Consider the following 15,874-nt stretch of genomic DNA (forward strand, 5'->3'; position numbering starts at 1 on the left):
AAGCAGTGATACCTTGGAAGATCATTGTTCTTCCAAGTAGTTTGCAAACATAGAAGAGAATTATTTTCCATGGGATACATATGTTGGAGTTTAATTTGTGTTTTTGTGCCAGTATTATAATTATTATTATAGAGTGCACATAAGCTTGGAGGATATTGCATGATTATCTCCTTAAAATGTAAACAAATATCTGCCTAATCTGCATCCGCAGCCCTTTCAGTTTTTATAAATACCCTACTGAGAGCAGAAGTTTATTTAAGCAAATATAGCTGGCTATCTACAGTTACTGTTACTCCAAAGCTTTCATTGTGGAAACCCAGTTCTAAAATTTACACCCACTTGTGCCAAAAACAGAGCCATTATATGCAATAAGAATAGATTTGATTTTGAATGTTCTCAGGGAATATCTTGAGTAAACAAAACGTTCAATGTTATTTAATAAGCCAAATTCAGCCAGTGCTTTAAGCTTTGTGTAAGAGACTGAGTAGTTGGGGCACTTAGACACAAAGCTCCAAGAAATGCCTTTGATTCAGACAGTCACTCTTTGCAGCCCCTTTCTTGTTTCTAGGGTGATATACTTCCACAGGTACAAAATAATTTCCCTTTCACTATTTAGTTCTATACTGAAGTGCATTGTTTATGTGGATCTACTCTCTTGTTTTCACTAAAACATTTTACGTGATGTCTGAGGACTGCAAGCTTAAGAAGTTATTGCAGGAGTGCTTTAGGAAGGACTGTCCCTTTGTGCAGTGGTTCCCATTACAGGGTACTCATCAGTCAGAAACCAGGCACTGGAAGAACCAGATTTACTTTACACCTTGGTCTGAAAAGTTACTGAGTAACACTGCTGCATTGTGCAGGGAGCACTAGTGCAGCTGGAGAAATGCATCCCTGAAAATAAATTTAAGGAAATGGCAATCCTTTGATAGCTTAAAAAAAAAACAACAAACAAGTTGCTCTGTATCACCTCAAGTAGGTATCCAGTGGCAGTAGTTGAGGAACTACATGGTGGTTTTGATTGTGAATTCTGTGCAAACCAGCAAAATATGGTTTGCTGGTAATCTTTCTGCATCTTTTCAAATTGAAGTTCTACCTACTCTTCTTGGAAAAAATACACAGCACACATACATACAATCTTGTGCGCCTCTGTATAATAAAATAAAAATATAGTAAAATCTTCAATATTCACACATTATTTTCCCTCAGATTTTCTTTGCCTGCATCCATGAAAATAACCATACTTATTTGCTCTTTAATTCATAGCTTTGCAGAGTGAATCTGATGACTCACTGCTCCTACACAGTAAATTCAATGTTATTTGTCTGATTTACCACACTTGCACACATCAGCTGCCTAATATAGACAGAACAGATTAGAAATGCATCAGCCTAACTCCTTGCCTGCATCAAAAACTGCTCTGCACATACCAAGTAGCCATTTGTCCAGCAGCTCAATCATAGCTCGTTCAAGAGCTCTGGAAATCCTAAGTAAATAGCTGAAGTTTTCCTAGACAGAATTTCTGACTGAAACAGAAAGGAAGCATAAATTATGTTCATGGGTTCAGACAGAAGTCACACAAAATTCAGGAGTCACATTTTACTATATAATTCTCTTTAAAGGTGACTTGCAGTAGTGATTCTAGAAAAAAATGTCCAGAAAATGTTCTATGGCCCATACATGCTAAGAGATGCTTCTGTGACAAAACCGGATAAAAAAATAATCCTTCCCTCTTGAATAATGCACAGAATACTAATTGCTAGTAAATTTTGAAAAGAAAGAAAAAAGAAGTAGCTGGAAGTATGTACTCTTAGAAATTTATCTTTGTCATATATCCAAGAAAAACACAATAATGAAACACAACAATCCTTTAGCTCTTCCAAACTACAGAAAAAAATTAACATATATTCATATATTGTTTCTCTATAAGCAAAGTAACTCATCAAACACCAGCTATTTCATGAAGGATCTCATCTGACCACTGTTTGACAAAAAGGTCTAATATTTCCTTTAGCTACCTGGACAACTTTAAGCTTAACTCTTAAATATATCTTGCAGTAACTTAAAAAATAATAATAATGAAACCTTAAAAACAGTCTTTCATACACAAGATTATCAGCTGAATTAAAGGCATTTGGGGTAAAAATGTGCCTACACAGTGTGCAGAAATTACTTAGCCCAGACCTATTATGTAGGTTTCCAGAGAAAGGATTGTTGTAAAATGGACAAAAAAAAAAAAAAAAGAGAGACTAAAGATAAACCTGATGAAAAGGAGACAATAAAAAATAATCCTCATCATTCAAAACCAAAAATAGACAAATAACATGGTTCTGGGGTTTGGCAGTGTTCTGAAGAAAAAAAAAAAAAAAGAAAAAAAAAAAGAACTAATGTGCATGGTTTGGCCCTTTAGAAGCATATTTAAAAAAAAATTAAGATCACTAAGCTGACAGTTAGTCTCAAAACAATATTTCAATGGTGACATGAATTCACAAAATGTTTTGTTGGACACAAATCTTTAATTTGACACAATTTGTGCTTTTGAATAAAATAAAATTAAAAAATGCTTGACCTCCATGAAATGGTCTGCAATGTGTTGAAGACAATGTAAGATTTATTGTCAGTTCTGTACTAAGACATCATCCTCCTTGAATTCACAGGAACTGTAGGTCACAGATATAAGTGACTTATTGATTTCATCATTGTCATCTTGCTATAAAACGAAAACAAAGAGATGAGCCTCGAGTATGTCCCAGAAGACACTTCAGGGCTGACAGTCAAGCCTCCTCATTAATCTGGGAACAAAAATTAGCTTTGGGATTTTGAATCAAACCAGAAAAAAAAAGTACTGATACAATATTCTAACTTGAAGAAGAGGTTCAGTTTGGCAGCATGTCATTGAAGAATACCTAAAATATTCACAAATAATGGAGAATGTTTTCAGAAGAAAACATTGCCAAGAAGCAATCTGTACTTCACATGCACAATTATCAGGGAAATAAATTGCAAGAAAAAAAATAAAGATAGAATAATTACGAATATTTTCATAATACAGTATCCCTACGAGAAAAAATGATAGATGGATGATAGCAAAGAGAAAATAACTCAGAAGATAGAAAACAAAATATATGAAAACTGTAAATATCCTGGTCTTAGCCAGCAAGTGCTCTTTTGGTTCGGTTTCTTACAGTCATGACTATACTTTCATTTCAAAGATTAGAGAAAACAATTCTTTAAAACAGATGTCACTGAATATTTTGCTGTCACTACTGCACACCATAACAACACATTTGTGAGCTTTTGCTCCCTTGTCACATTTAGGATCTGCAATGCTATGAAATACATTTTCTCCCTTGGTGCTACACCACACCCTATTACAACTTTTCAAGTATAGATCAGTAAAACACATATAACAATGAACAAGAGGTAACAATGAACAACAGGTTAGCAATTTGGGTTTGGAAGGGACCTTAAAGATCATCTAATTCCAATCCCCCTGCCTTGGGTAGGACACCTCCCACTAGACCAGGTTGCCACAGTCCCATTCAACTTGACCTCGAACACCTCCAGAGATGTGGCATCCACAGCTTCTTTGGGCAACTTGTTTCAGTCCCTCACCACCCTCCGCATGAAGAATTTCCTCCTAACATCTAATCTAAATCTCCCCTCTTTTTGTTTCAAGTTACTAGTCCTTGTCCTATCACTGCAATCCCTGACAGAGTCCCTCCACAGCTTTCCTGTAAACCCCTTTTAGGTAATGGAAGGCTGCTATAAAGTCTCCCCAAACCATTCCCTTCTCCAGGCTGAACAACCCCATATCCTTCAGCCTGCTTTCATAGGAGAGGTGCTCCAGCCCTCTGACCATTGTATGTCTTTTTCCTTCATGCCAATGTTTCCTCCCTACTGCTGAAACAAGAGGCAGTGCCTCTACAGCAATTTATTCTAAGAACCACACCTTTCAAAAGAAGCTGAATCAACCCTAAATTCCATACGTGTGTGCCATATACATCACTCATAGCTCTCCTCCGAACAACTTTATTTTACAGTGTCTATACTGAGTTTTAAAATTTACATGATCAACCTTTCAAAATAACATTGAAAAAATCCAGCTAACCTGGGAGGAATTAAAGCAATTTCTTCTCAGATTTGTCTCTAAGTCCATGGGATCTACAAGTAGAAAAAATAAGAAACACCTTTAAGAATGAAGTAAGCACAATTAACTTTTTTTTTTTTTTCCTGAATCAGTTCCTTAAGCATAATCAGTCAAATTTCATGAAAAAAATCAAAACAAAAAGCAGATCAAAACAAACAGCTTTGTATAAACTATTTCAGCTATTTATTTCGAAAGATTAGAGGGGATAGAGATTCTTATGTTGTATCTATTTTAAGCACATATGAGTTGCATGGAAAACAAGTGTGGACCCATCTAAATAATTAAAGATATATCCATATCTTTATACGTTCCATATATGTGAGCAACTCCTGCTCATGTTCTGCATGTTTTACATCTGGCTGTCAAATGGTTACCTGTTTTGCTTAATTGTGACACATGTTCACAAGCCAGTTTGGTTAAGATCAGCTGGTATACATTTGTTTTCCTATGTGTTTTTTAAGTACTTTTTGGACTATTCAAGCATGCGAGTGAAAGTGAAGGAAATGGGGAAGAAAAAAACGTGCTGATAAACCTTGTGCAATTCCCACAGCTAATCAGAGTAAATTAGCAAAATCGCCAACACACTCTTGTTACACTGAATGTGAAGAGACAGAAGTATTAATGACAAACAGCAGCAGCTTCTCCAGAAAAATTGCACATAAACACTATTGCTAATCCCATCTCTAAGAAAAACAAGCCACAATGTCATTTGTGCTGTAAAGAACAGTGGGCTTGTTTAACAGCAGTATGTTTGCAGTGCTATTCAGTCTCTGCAATGACTTTTTGTATGGCACCTTACACAATATTGACTGTCATTGTTGTTCCTTAAGCATGCCGGGAATCAATATGGTTAGTAATAGTAATTATAATAAATGAGCATTATGAGTAATATTTTACTGCCAATAGAATCAACAATCATGATTTGTGTCTGTACTAATTATATTTCCACTCTGGCTGGTAGATAACCAGGACTGCAACCTGTGCTTAATGAACCAAACCAATTTATAGTCTTTTATTCTGTACAGAACGCAAAGGAGAGATTATGGAGGGAGCATCCTTTGACACACATTTTCTCGCTAGGTTCCAGCAAGAGAAAAGATGCCAGTGTTTTCAATGAGTCTGAGGATGCTTGGAAGTGCTTCAGGCAAGAACGCTCAAAGGAAAGCAGCTCTGTCAGGAATGTCCTGCAAATACAGTTTTGAAAAAGACTGTCAAAACCAGCACACATACAATCACAAAGAAATACATTCCTAAAGCTTCACTTGCCCTGTGTGCATCTGTGGTGGTTTCACCCAGCTGGGCAGCTGAACTCCACCACAACCACTCTCTCACTCCCCCTCCTCAAAGGGAAAGGGGGAGAAAATATGATGGAAAGGGCTCAAGGGCTGAGATAAGGACAGGGAGATCGCACAACAATTATCATCATAGGCAAAACAGACTCAGTGTAGGGAGATTAATGTAATTTATTAACTATTACTAACAAGCTAGAGCAGTGACAAACTAAAAACAAGCTAAAAACATCTCCGCCGCGCCCCCCCCCCCCCATCCACCCTCTTTCACCTCCTCCTCCCAAGCAGCACAAGGGAATGGGGGCTTCAGTCAGTCCCTGATGCTTTGTCTCTGCCCTACTCCACCAGGGGCTCCTCCACGGGCTGCAGCGTGGAGATCTGCTCCATGTGGTACCCATGGGCTGCAGGGGGACAGCCTGCTCCACCAGGGGCCTCTCTCCACAGCCCGCAGGGGAACTGCTGCTGCGTGCCTGGAGCACCTCCTGCCCTCCTGCTGCACTCACCTGGGGGCTGCAGGGCTGCTTCTCACCCCTCTCTCCCAGCTGCTGTGGCACAGCAGTTGTTTTCCCTACCTTAACTCTTCTCTCACAGAAGCCCAACCAACATTGCTCAACTGGCTCGGCTCTGGCCTGCGGTGGGTCCCTTTTTGGGCCGGCTGCAGCTGGCTCTGATCTGACACGGTGCAGCTGCCTCACAGAGGCCACCCCTGCAGCCCCCCTGCTACCAAAGCCATGTAAACCCAATATATCATCAGCTGTCACTTGATGGCAGTTAATCACCCAAAAGAGATATTGGAAAACATACAGAAGTAGAAACTAGGGATATGAAATGAAAAAAAAAAAAAAATAGTTTCCAATTTTTGGGGACAGTTGTGTGCTGTGTGCGTATCTATATCAGCCTATGTATTTGGTCTCATCTTTCCATCTAGAAATTATGAGAATAACCTTGTATGTTTGCCTGTGTTCAAATGTGATACATATGCGTGTTCCTTGGGAGTTAATATTGCATACAGGCAAAAGTTCAGGTATAAACGAAATTCCTTGGAAAAGTAGTTAGGTTCACCTGCTCTCCTACGCTTCAGCCAGAACACATTCTTTTAACTTAAATATTAGTTCAGTTCAACATCACGTTGAACAGGAAGTTCAGTTCAATAGCTGAGCACAATAGTCTCGCCTACTGAATAACGCTTGGGCAGCTCAAAGATGCTAGAACATGTCAGCGACGGCTTCCTAACGCTTCCTCCCCTCCCATCTCACTGCTGCACAACCAGAGTACAATGGCAGGGAGTATAGTTCAGTAAGAAACAAACCTTGCAACTCAGTGAAACAAACGTGTTGAACAAAGCTGCTGCTGAAGATGAACGTGTCTGGATGGTGATCTGCTCACGGACTATTTATGTGAACCCTATCATCCTTTTCTTATCAGATTTATTAAGGTTTATTTTCCTTAAGGAGTCATAAGGAGTGATATATATATATATAAAATATACATTAAAAAGAGCAGAAAGCACAATGTGAGCAAATCACAAAGTAATTCTGTGAGGATGCCTCAGCTATATTTCCAAAATGCAAAAGAAGAATTATAGGAGTTTTTTCGACCTTTTTTTTTTTTTTTCATAAATAACAAGATATAACTGTAAAAATGCACAGACAAAAAAAATTTGCATGCTTCTCTGTTAACAGAATGCTTTGTTTCTCTTTTTAGTGATAGGCTTCTTGAAAAGTAAATTTCAGCTCCTATTAAACCTCGTATATGAAAGTATATATCATAAAATGGGAAACAAAAACAAGAAATAAAACCCTCATTTCATTTTAAGGATTCTGAAGAAAAAAAAAAAATCACACCAGCAGCAAGGGAAATAAATAAATAAATAACAGACATAATACTTTGCATATTACTTACGAGAATACACGTTCATAAACTAAACATATGTAGACATATGTATACCAACTCACAAAGGAATAAGCCACTGAGAGAGTGGCAGCAACTCATTTATTTTTCAATCAGCAAACACAGACAGATACGTGCTTTCTTCCTTCAGAAGAAATGATGAAAATGAAGGAGTAGAAATACTGAAGTGAGAACCCATCAGTATTTTCTGGTTTCATTTTTCAATTTTGAGACTTTTTCACAGAACATCCATATAATAGCTACCTAACACCTCTCAGCGGAGAAGAAAAAAGAACAAAAAGGATAAATCTTTTAGGCTAGATGTTGTCACTGGCAACTCAATCTGGATTTGATGCAGTGATGCAAAATGCCATAAGTCATGTAATTAGCTTGTTCTTAGTAAACACTTTGCTTCATTGTCTTTCAGTTCCCCAAGGTTAACAATACCTTGAAATAATATATTTACCCACTCTGAAAGTAGGATTAAAAATGCATCTGTGAAAGAGTGCTTGGGAGAAAACAGTGACAAGCCCTGTGAGCCATTTCACAGCTTCCTCCTCCTTTCAGTTCACCTTGAAACTCATCTGCTGAGAAATACAATTCTCTTAACCCTCCTTTTAGAAATGATAAAAAGGCAGTACCCATCTTGAAAGGATACTGGAAAACATCAGAACACAAAAACTTTGTTGTGTTCCCTTTGACGCTGCAGTTTCTCTTCGAGACCTCTGTGCTTGCCCAATCCCTAACATATACATTATACAGTGTTCATTCCGTGATATACATCCCGGTATAATAAGTCTCTGCAAATGCCCTGTATGTCTGCGTCTGTTATATGTAAAGCCAGACATAGGCAAATATTTCACTTTAACCATTTAACCTTTTTGTTTTTCCATTAGCATAAGAACAAATAAATTGAGAAGTTATTCAAATTCTCCCATAACACCTAAAAGTAAATAGTTTTAATCTATTCACAGGAGGTTCCGGAATGTTTCCCTCCTTTACAGTTACATAGAGTATTTGTTTTATAGTGAATTCTCTTAGGTACATACAAACTTAAGAAAAATGTGGTTCAACAAAGATAAAATCAACCTCCTACCCACCTATACCCTGCGATGATCATTGAAAGAACATAAAGCACCACTGAGCCACTCATAGGGACCCAAGTAACAATAACAATAATGTGCTTTTCTAAGTCCCTCTATTGTTCCTCAGCCCACAATACCTTTGCCAAGAGAAGTCATTTGTATAACTTTGCATGTACACCACATGTTGTCTTTCAATGGATTCAAATATAAAAGCAGATGGTCATAAATTGCATTCTCTAAATCACTCTCTTTAAATGTCTGGCTTCTGATTTCTGTAGCTTTAGAACAGTGTTCCTTCGACAGTCTAGTACCAAAGTAGAAGCCATGTGAAATTTTAAAAGCTGAAGGTCCACCGCCCCAGAGAAGCCTTGGCCACCAGCACAAGTGCTGTGAGATGGTAAGAGAAATTGCTATCAATTATCTTTGTGAAACAGCTACTACGAACGTGAGGAGCACATCTGCTTTAAAACAGCATGAAAGAAAATATAAAAATTGAATGAAAGGATTCAAAAATATCTGTTCTGAGTACAGAAAACATGCTTTAAAATAACTTTAAATAATAGTGTCTCCCCTAAAGCCGAATATCCAAAAATTGGTCAAATTGTATTCAGCAGCTGCGTGTGAGAGCTGATAAGAAACAGCAGAGTCAGAAAGGCACCTCTGCAAGCTGCTTCCCTCTCCTGTTCAGGGATGGAAGTAACTGGTTCAAAAAGAGTTAATCAAAGCTTGGTGGGACAGATTACAACGTGAGCTGAAGGGAATACAAGGAAAATCTGCTTTAAGCCAGGTGTCCTGCTCTATAATTCTTCCATTTTTTACTGCACCCCCAAAACAGAGAACATCATTGCTTTGATAACACATTGCTTTGACAAGTCATGGCTAAGCAGAAGTATACATAGAGGTATTTTTTTTTTCTTTGTTTTTTTTAATTGCATCTGTGAGAGACGTGCTTGGCTGATGAGGTTAATTTGTTGGTCAATACTTAATTTTATAACATAAAAAATTGCTTTTGCACAAAGGTTAAGATAAAAAACCTAGGATGTTCTTAAATTTCTACAGAAGGAGGAATAGAAATTGGGGATGTGGGACAGAAGAAAACTATTTTACTGTAGTTTTCTTGAACAGGAAGGGGGAACTGCTCCTCTGTGCTGGATAATACTTCTTGCCCCAAGCTCTGTGAAAATCATAAATTTTCAACAGCCGCAGAGGACTGGCTTGATCACCACATGCATTTCATAGAGCCCCGAGGAGCTGAGCCCAGCCAGAGCCCAGCTGCCGGGGCTGCACAGCAGCAGAGGTTCCACTGCTCCCAGTGCCCCGGCACCACCTGTAAGACACAAGCACATCCAAAAGGCAGCATTCCCAGATCTATAGGCTTGTAGCTCTGCAAGAGAAAACCACAGGCATCACGCCACAGATAGCTTGGCCTGAACCAGCTGAGCTGCCTGGTGAAAACTGCCACTGAGAAACTCCCGTTTGTTATTGCTGCTGTAGGGGATAGGGATGCATCACTTATTTACTGCTCAGCAGACACCTCCTTTCCCCTTTCCACCCCCTGCTCTGCCTTGCATGCAGAAGGCACATTCCCAGTCTTTCTTAAAACTTTCTCAGACTCATTCCCCAAACAGCTTACCGAGTACATGCTATAATGTAGGAACATAAGGAAACCTACACAGAAATATGCATATACAGATTGTTCCAGGAATCACAACTCAGAGCAACAAAAGCAACAAAATTCTATCCTGTAGGAAAAAATATCATTTTTGTACATAGTTAAGCAATTCTCTAAAATAAAGCTATTTCCCATAGTTAAAAAATAGTAATAATAATAAGGAAAACATATTGGCTAATAGTCTTCTATCAGAGTACAGCTAAGGGTACAGACAAGAGGAAAATACAGATGATGTCCAGGTATGCAAAACTACACTTTTCCCTGATTTGATTGTATTGTTTTGCTGTCAAATATTTCACAAGAAACATACATTTTTTTCTCCCCCCCCCCCATCCCCCCCAACCCTAGTTGTAGAATACTATGCTATTCAAAAATAATGACTGTGGAAGATGATCATGGTCACAGAGCCTCAAGCAGCCCTAAAAAAATGAAAATGTTGATGAGCAAAAACATAATAAAAAAAAAAAATCCTTTTTGATGAAAATATCAGACCTAGAAGAAAAGTTAACAGACTACTTTGTACAGATATAGCACAGTAATAATGAAATCATTATTAACTTGGTTGCCTCTAGACACCAGGACAAAGTATAAGTGTACCTCAGAGAACCATACAGTAAAAAAGATATTTAATGATGCTGTCTGTATAAGGAAATGTATAAACCGACCTACAGAAATATGTCCCAGGGACATGGAATAAGAACTTCAGAAAAGAAATAGGAGGAATAATGAAACGTTACTATCTGCGGGGAGGGGAGGGGAGGGGAGGGGAGGGGAAGGGGAAGGGGAAGGGGAAGGGCACATTTTGGGAAGCAGCCGGCGCTGTGACAGTGGTTATGTCAGCAGAAGCACTCGCCCTGGAGCTGTGATCTCAGTCCCTCAGAGGTACCTAGGAACAGGCAGCAGCAGGATATTAAAGCAGAGACTTTACAGAGGTGCCTGGAAAGATCTGTCTGAACAGCTACAGCAGGCTAAAGCAGCTGAGACTGGGGACATAATGTTCCCAGAACAAAAAGATAGAGTGACAACAGTCATCTCCATTTCAGGAGACATGCTCAGCCCGTGCAGCAAAGCTACCCACTTGTAGGGCTCTTGTGCAGTTCTCCAAGAGAAAAAAAAAAAAAAAAAAAAAAAAAGAAAAAGAAAAAAAAGTGAAAGGGTGAAAGCACAAAACAAGAAAAACAAAAATCCTCAAAAGACAGCAGACAAGTTGTCCTCAAAATTGAATGCCTTTAAAAACAAAACAAAACTATTTTGTCAAACCAAAGATATTTCTGTAAATATCTGTAAATTTCTGTAAATATGGCTCAGAGCCATAGGTACATAGGTACATCGAGCAAGTGCATCTCCAAATTCCTTGGCCTTTAAGTAAGTTTAGCTTTAGTTGAAGTGCTGCCAGGAGGAACTGGGACAGCAGCGTGGAAGCACGCTGTCATATTGCAAGCATACATCTAATTTCTGTCCCCTGTGTCTCTTGAGACTCCAGCCACATCACCGAGCACCACGCAGAATTTAATCGCTTTCTGCTCTAGTAATTTTGGCTGTTTGGGAATAGAGATTGATTTTGCTCATTTTGGACTGCAAAGATCCAGTGTGAGCCTGCTGTCAGACAGTGTGAGGTGGCATCAAGTGCAGAGGAATTTGATGTATTGTAGCAGCTGCTGAGAGCCGCAATGCTGGCAGCATCGGGAGCAATAGCATGAGCACACTGCTCAGGTACATAAGCCACCTTCTCCTCTGCATAACCAAAATATTCTTGATAGGTCCCTCTGCCTTTTGCAATGAGCATTTTAGCTTTTGCTGCCTTATGTCTGAACTGCTGATGGCTTGATTAGAATGGTTTTAGTGTCTGCATCTACCCTATCTGTGGTACTTGCAGAGGCAGACAGAAAGAGCAATACTTGGTCTGGCAGTTCCAGCTTGTTTGCAAGACAGACGGGACAGAAGGACAATAAATGCACCATTGCATCAAGAAGACATCAGTAGAACAGTTCACATTTTTCTCCTATGACAACAAGAGGGAAAAAAGTCATAATCCAATTGTTGTGAATTTCACTTAAGTACCAGTGAAAATTCTAGACGTGGCACAGTACATATTATAATTTTACATTCCTTTTGTTAAGGTTTGTCTTCACGCCATCGGGTACAAAGCATTTGGTTAATGTTTTATATCAGCGACCTTTTGGGAAACCACAGTTCTGAGACTTTGGGACACTGAGATAGCCACCAAACAAGACCATCTTTCAGTGGTGGTAGATTTGACAAATTAAGAAGATTCCCCTTCACAATTAAGAGAAAATAGGCTAATTCTTAGTTCATATCCTTGTAAATCTGGAGGAGTTCAGTTAACTTGGTTTCTGAGAGCTCTGCTTGGGCCTGAAATTTTTCTATATAAATCAGTTAGAAAAAAGGAACATTTATGTATACTGAGAGAGATGTAATAAATAAATAAATAAATAAATAACTGTGAACTCCACTGGGAGATCCTCTATAAAAATGTTTAGTACAGTATACTTTATCTGAATATTGACAAACTAAATTAAATACACATTAAATTATCACTAGTTTGCTTTTAAAATCTGCTCATCAAATTATATTGTTTATTTAAGAAATCCAAAGCTACTGTATCAAATTTAACAGCTTGTCACTCCAGGAAAGAATCATCTACCTTATGCTTTACTGTTACTAGATGATCACTGTTAAGCCAAGGATATTTTATAAAAAGCAAGAAAAAGCTTGCTTAGCTAGCTAGTTCTTTTATGGTATTGATTAATGGTATATATTTTAAATTTACTGTTTACATGGAAATGTTGGTATTTATATTTTGAAATTGTCCAGATACTATTTCAATGGCCATGTTTGGATGACACGCATATATGATTGTTCTAAGATATGAGATCAAACTGAATTATAAAGAGAAATGGAGACAATATCCCTGTAACTGGGAAATAAAAGAATCCACCAGAGGTATAAAAATCCAGTTTTAAAGCACATAAATGATCATAGACGAGTGGCTTAGATAATTTAAAATTCCATGGTTGTGTTCTTGAAGAAATAATTGTATAGATTTTTCATTTACATTAAATGAGAAATCTTTGTCATTATCCAATACATACATCAGCCAGGTCTTTCAGAAGATTTTGGTACCGAAAAATCACAGAGCATTTCTCACAAAGCATGAATGTTTTGACCTCTGGAGGGTAAACTTCAGTCCATTCATTCATTTAAGGTGCTAATTAAGCAGTAGTACTCTTGTACATAAGATGAGTATTAAAAAATATTAGAGAAACTCATGCAGGTATTGGTGGTTTCCAAAGGAAATTATTATATGTGGTTATTTTACTGATAAGTAGAATATGAACATTTAAACTTCAAAATGTTTAAGTTATGACTGTGAAAGTCTGATATGACACATCTCCCACTGATAACTTCTATCACCAGGATTTATCAGCAATTACAGGTTGGTCCTATGGCATTTGAGGAAAACCTCTTTTCAGTACTGTTCCCATTTTGAAATATTTCACATCTGTATGGTGTTAGCAAGACTGGAATAATGCTTAAAATACATCTTCTTATTTCTATTTACAGAATGAGTGTGTAAGCTCGGTACCAGAGAGATGCATAAACTTCTCTGATCTTATTTAAGAACAAGGAGCTTAATAAACACAGTTTCATACAAAATAATCAACACCAGAAAGAGAAGAAAACTTTGAAACAATTAGTTCAGACTGTGAACTTTCTGGCCATACTCCTGCATAAAGCAAGAATGACAGATATCAGGGTTAGCAGAATTCTCCAAATTCTCAAATTTCCGAAAAGCAACATGCTGCTGAGTGCTCTCTGTAAATGAAATTGGTTGTTCTGAAAGTTGGATCATGGCAGCCAACAACCGCTGGGACAAACCTAGGCAGGCAGGACAAGGATGCAGATAGAGTCTAAAGTTTTGCTTTCAGCACAGCAAGGTTTTTTTTTTTTTTTTTTAGTATTGAAGAGGAGACAAAATATTTAGGCCAGTTTCTCTTATACTATGTTTGGAACGGTTTCAAATCTGCTAAGTTCGGCTGCTCTGATTTACATCAGGATAAGATATTCTCCTTTGCCATCACAACACACATCTGTTGCTTCTACCTCCATCTGTCTTCAAGGCTAGTTAGGTAGGTGCATTGGTTTTCCTTCTGATACAGCTGATTTTGATTATGCCAAGGACCTAGCACATCCCCCACTCATCTGGACCCATACCCATCCCTTTCTCTTTTAACTGACCTGTGCTCGTTTGTTCTCCAGTTGCTTTTTTATGTACTTTTCTTATTAGCAGGCTTAATGGTTTTTATATATCATCCCTGAGATAAGCCTCTCTTAGTAATTATTTGTTCCCAGACGGTAGCTTAGAGTAAGGAACTATGCTGATTCCCTATAAAAATTGCATTAGCAAAATATATGAGAGAATTTATTTAGATAAGAGTCAATGGGTATAACCTCACAATGGATTAACAGATAATGCTACATCTGTGTACCATTAAATGTGTGCCAAAAATGTTCTGATCTGAGTATTATACAAATATTGCATTAACATCTCATGCAACTATTTCCAAACTATAGCAGGTGGGGGGCAATGTGATAAACAAATTCTAAATATTATTCTATTTAGCAATTACATATAGTATGTCCTCAGAGTAAGCAGAAGCAGCTTGAGAATGTGGAAATTTAATTCTGAAAGCTAGCTATTGTATTTGGAATACAGATTATTATATCGATCAGTAAATGGAAGACCTCTGATCTGGATGCAACCATTAATTGAGAAATCAAAAGCCAGACCCTAGGTTCAGACTAAGCTGTCTCTTCCTTACTATGTCCTCTATAAATAAAAACTCTAATTATTAGCATTTAGGAGTTGGTGATGTCTGATACACAGCATCCCATGTGTTATAAACCTAATTAAAAATGAATGGTCCCTTAACACATTAACACTTATCCTTTAAATGCTTTCAAGAGGCATTTTTTCCTCTTAGTGCTTTGAGAGGCAATCAAGAGCTTATTTTTCTCTTTAATTACAATCTTTTCATCCTTTCCAGGAACATGTAATTGGCAAAATGTTTACATCCTGTTGCAGCAATGAGACAGATTATTTTCCATATGCTTAGGTGTTTTGACCTTAAATATGATGACTATTAGGTCTCCAAGGAAACACTGAGTTCAAATCTATACTGCAAGTAAAATTATATTTGAGTGTATTTTTTGATAGTCACAAAATCTAATTTGCTTTATCACCAATCATTACTCTTGCAAGACTGTAGAGTTACTGTGACCAGTGACCTCAGTCAAAACCTAGTTGGGTAATTGCCTGACTTTGTAGCCCTAGTTGGATGGATAGGCTTCGTTTCTTGTCATATTTTGTGTTCGATTTCTCTGCTGTAGCTTATGCTGTCAGAGGGCACTTCACCCCTAAAGTAAGCATATTTCAATGTCCTTCTGATTGCAAACTAAGGTCCTTTGGGAATCCCACACACAGAAAAACTTTACGTGAATGTCACACAATTTTCATTGTTTTCTGAGGTATAAGAAAAGGAAATATTTATTTTAACATGGAATACTAAATACTAGTCTTTTATACTGGATAGAATGCATGTTTTCCTTTAATATTTTTCTATGATTAATAAAAGGTACAAAATAAAAACAAGTAGTACTTCCTAGGATATCTAGTATTTGATGTTCAGACCTACCAAGTGGTAATGCTTACACCTGGTAACAGAAGTAACTATATTTGCAAAGCAGACTCATACATTCCACTGGACCG

General features: G+C 37.7%; 1 long non-coding RNA gene across 3 annotated transcripts in view; it reads right to left on the reverse strand.

Moving 5' to 3' along the window:
• Nucleotides 1–2,447: 2,447 nt before the first annotated feature.
• LOC118166843 overlaps nt 2,448–15,874 on the reverse strand; it is a 32,031-nt gene continuing 18,604 nt past the window's right edge. For all 3 annotated transcript variants that reach the window (XR_004750750.1, XR_004750749.1, XR_004750751.1), the window contains 2 exons: nt 4,109–4,161; nt 2,448–2,789 (listed from right to left, as the gene is read on the reverse strand). This is a non-coding gene — a long non-coding RNA (uncharacterized LOC118166843). The remainder of the gene's footprint in view (nt 2,790–4,108; nt 4,162–15,874) is intronic.

Source organism: Oxyura jamaicensis, chromosome 4 (genome assembly GCF_011077185.1).
Source record: "Oxyura jamaicensis isolate SHBP4307 breed ruddy duck chromosome 4, BPBGC_Ojam_1.0, whole genome shotgun sequence".
Lineage (NCBI taxonomy): Eukaryota > Metazoa > Chordata > Aves > Anseriformes > Anatidae > Oxyura > Oxyura jamaicensis.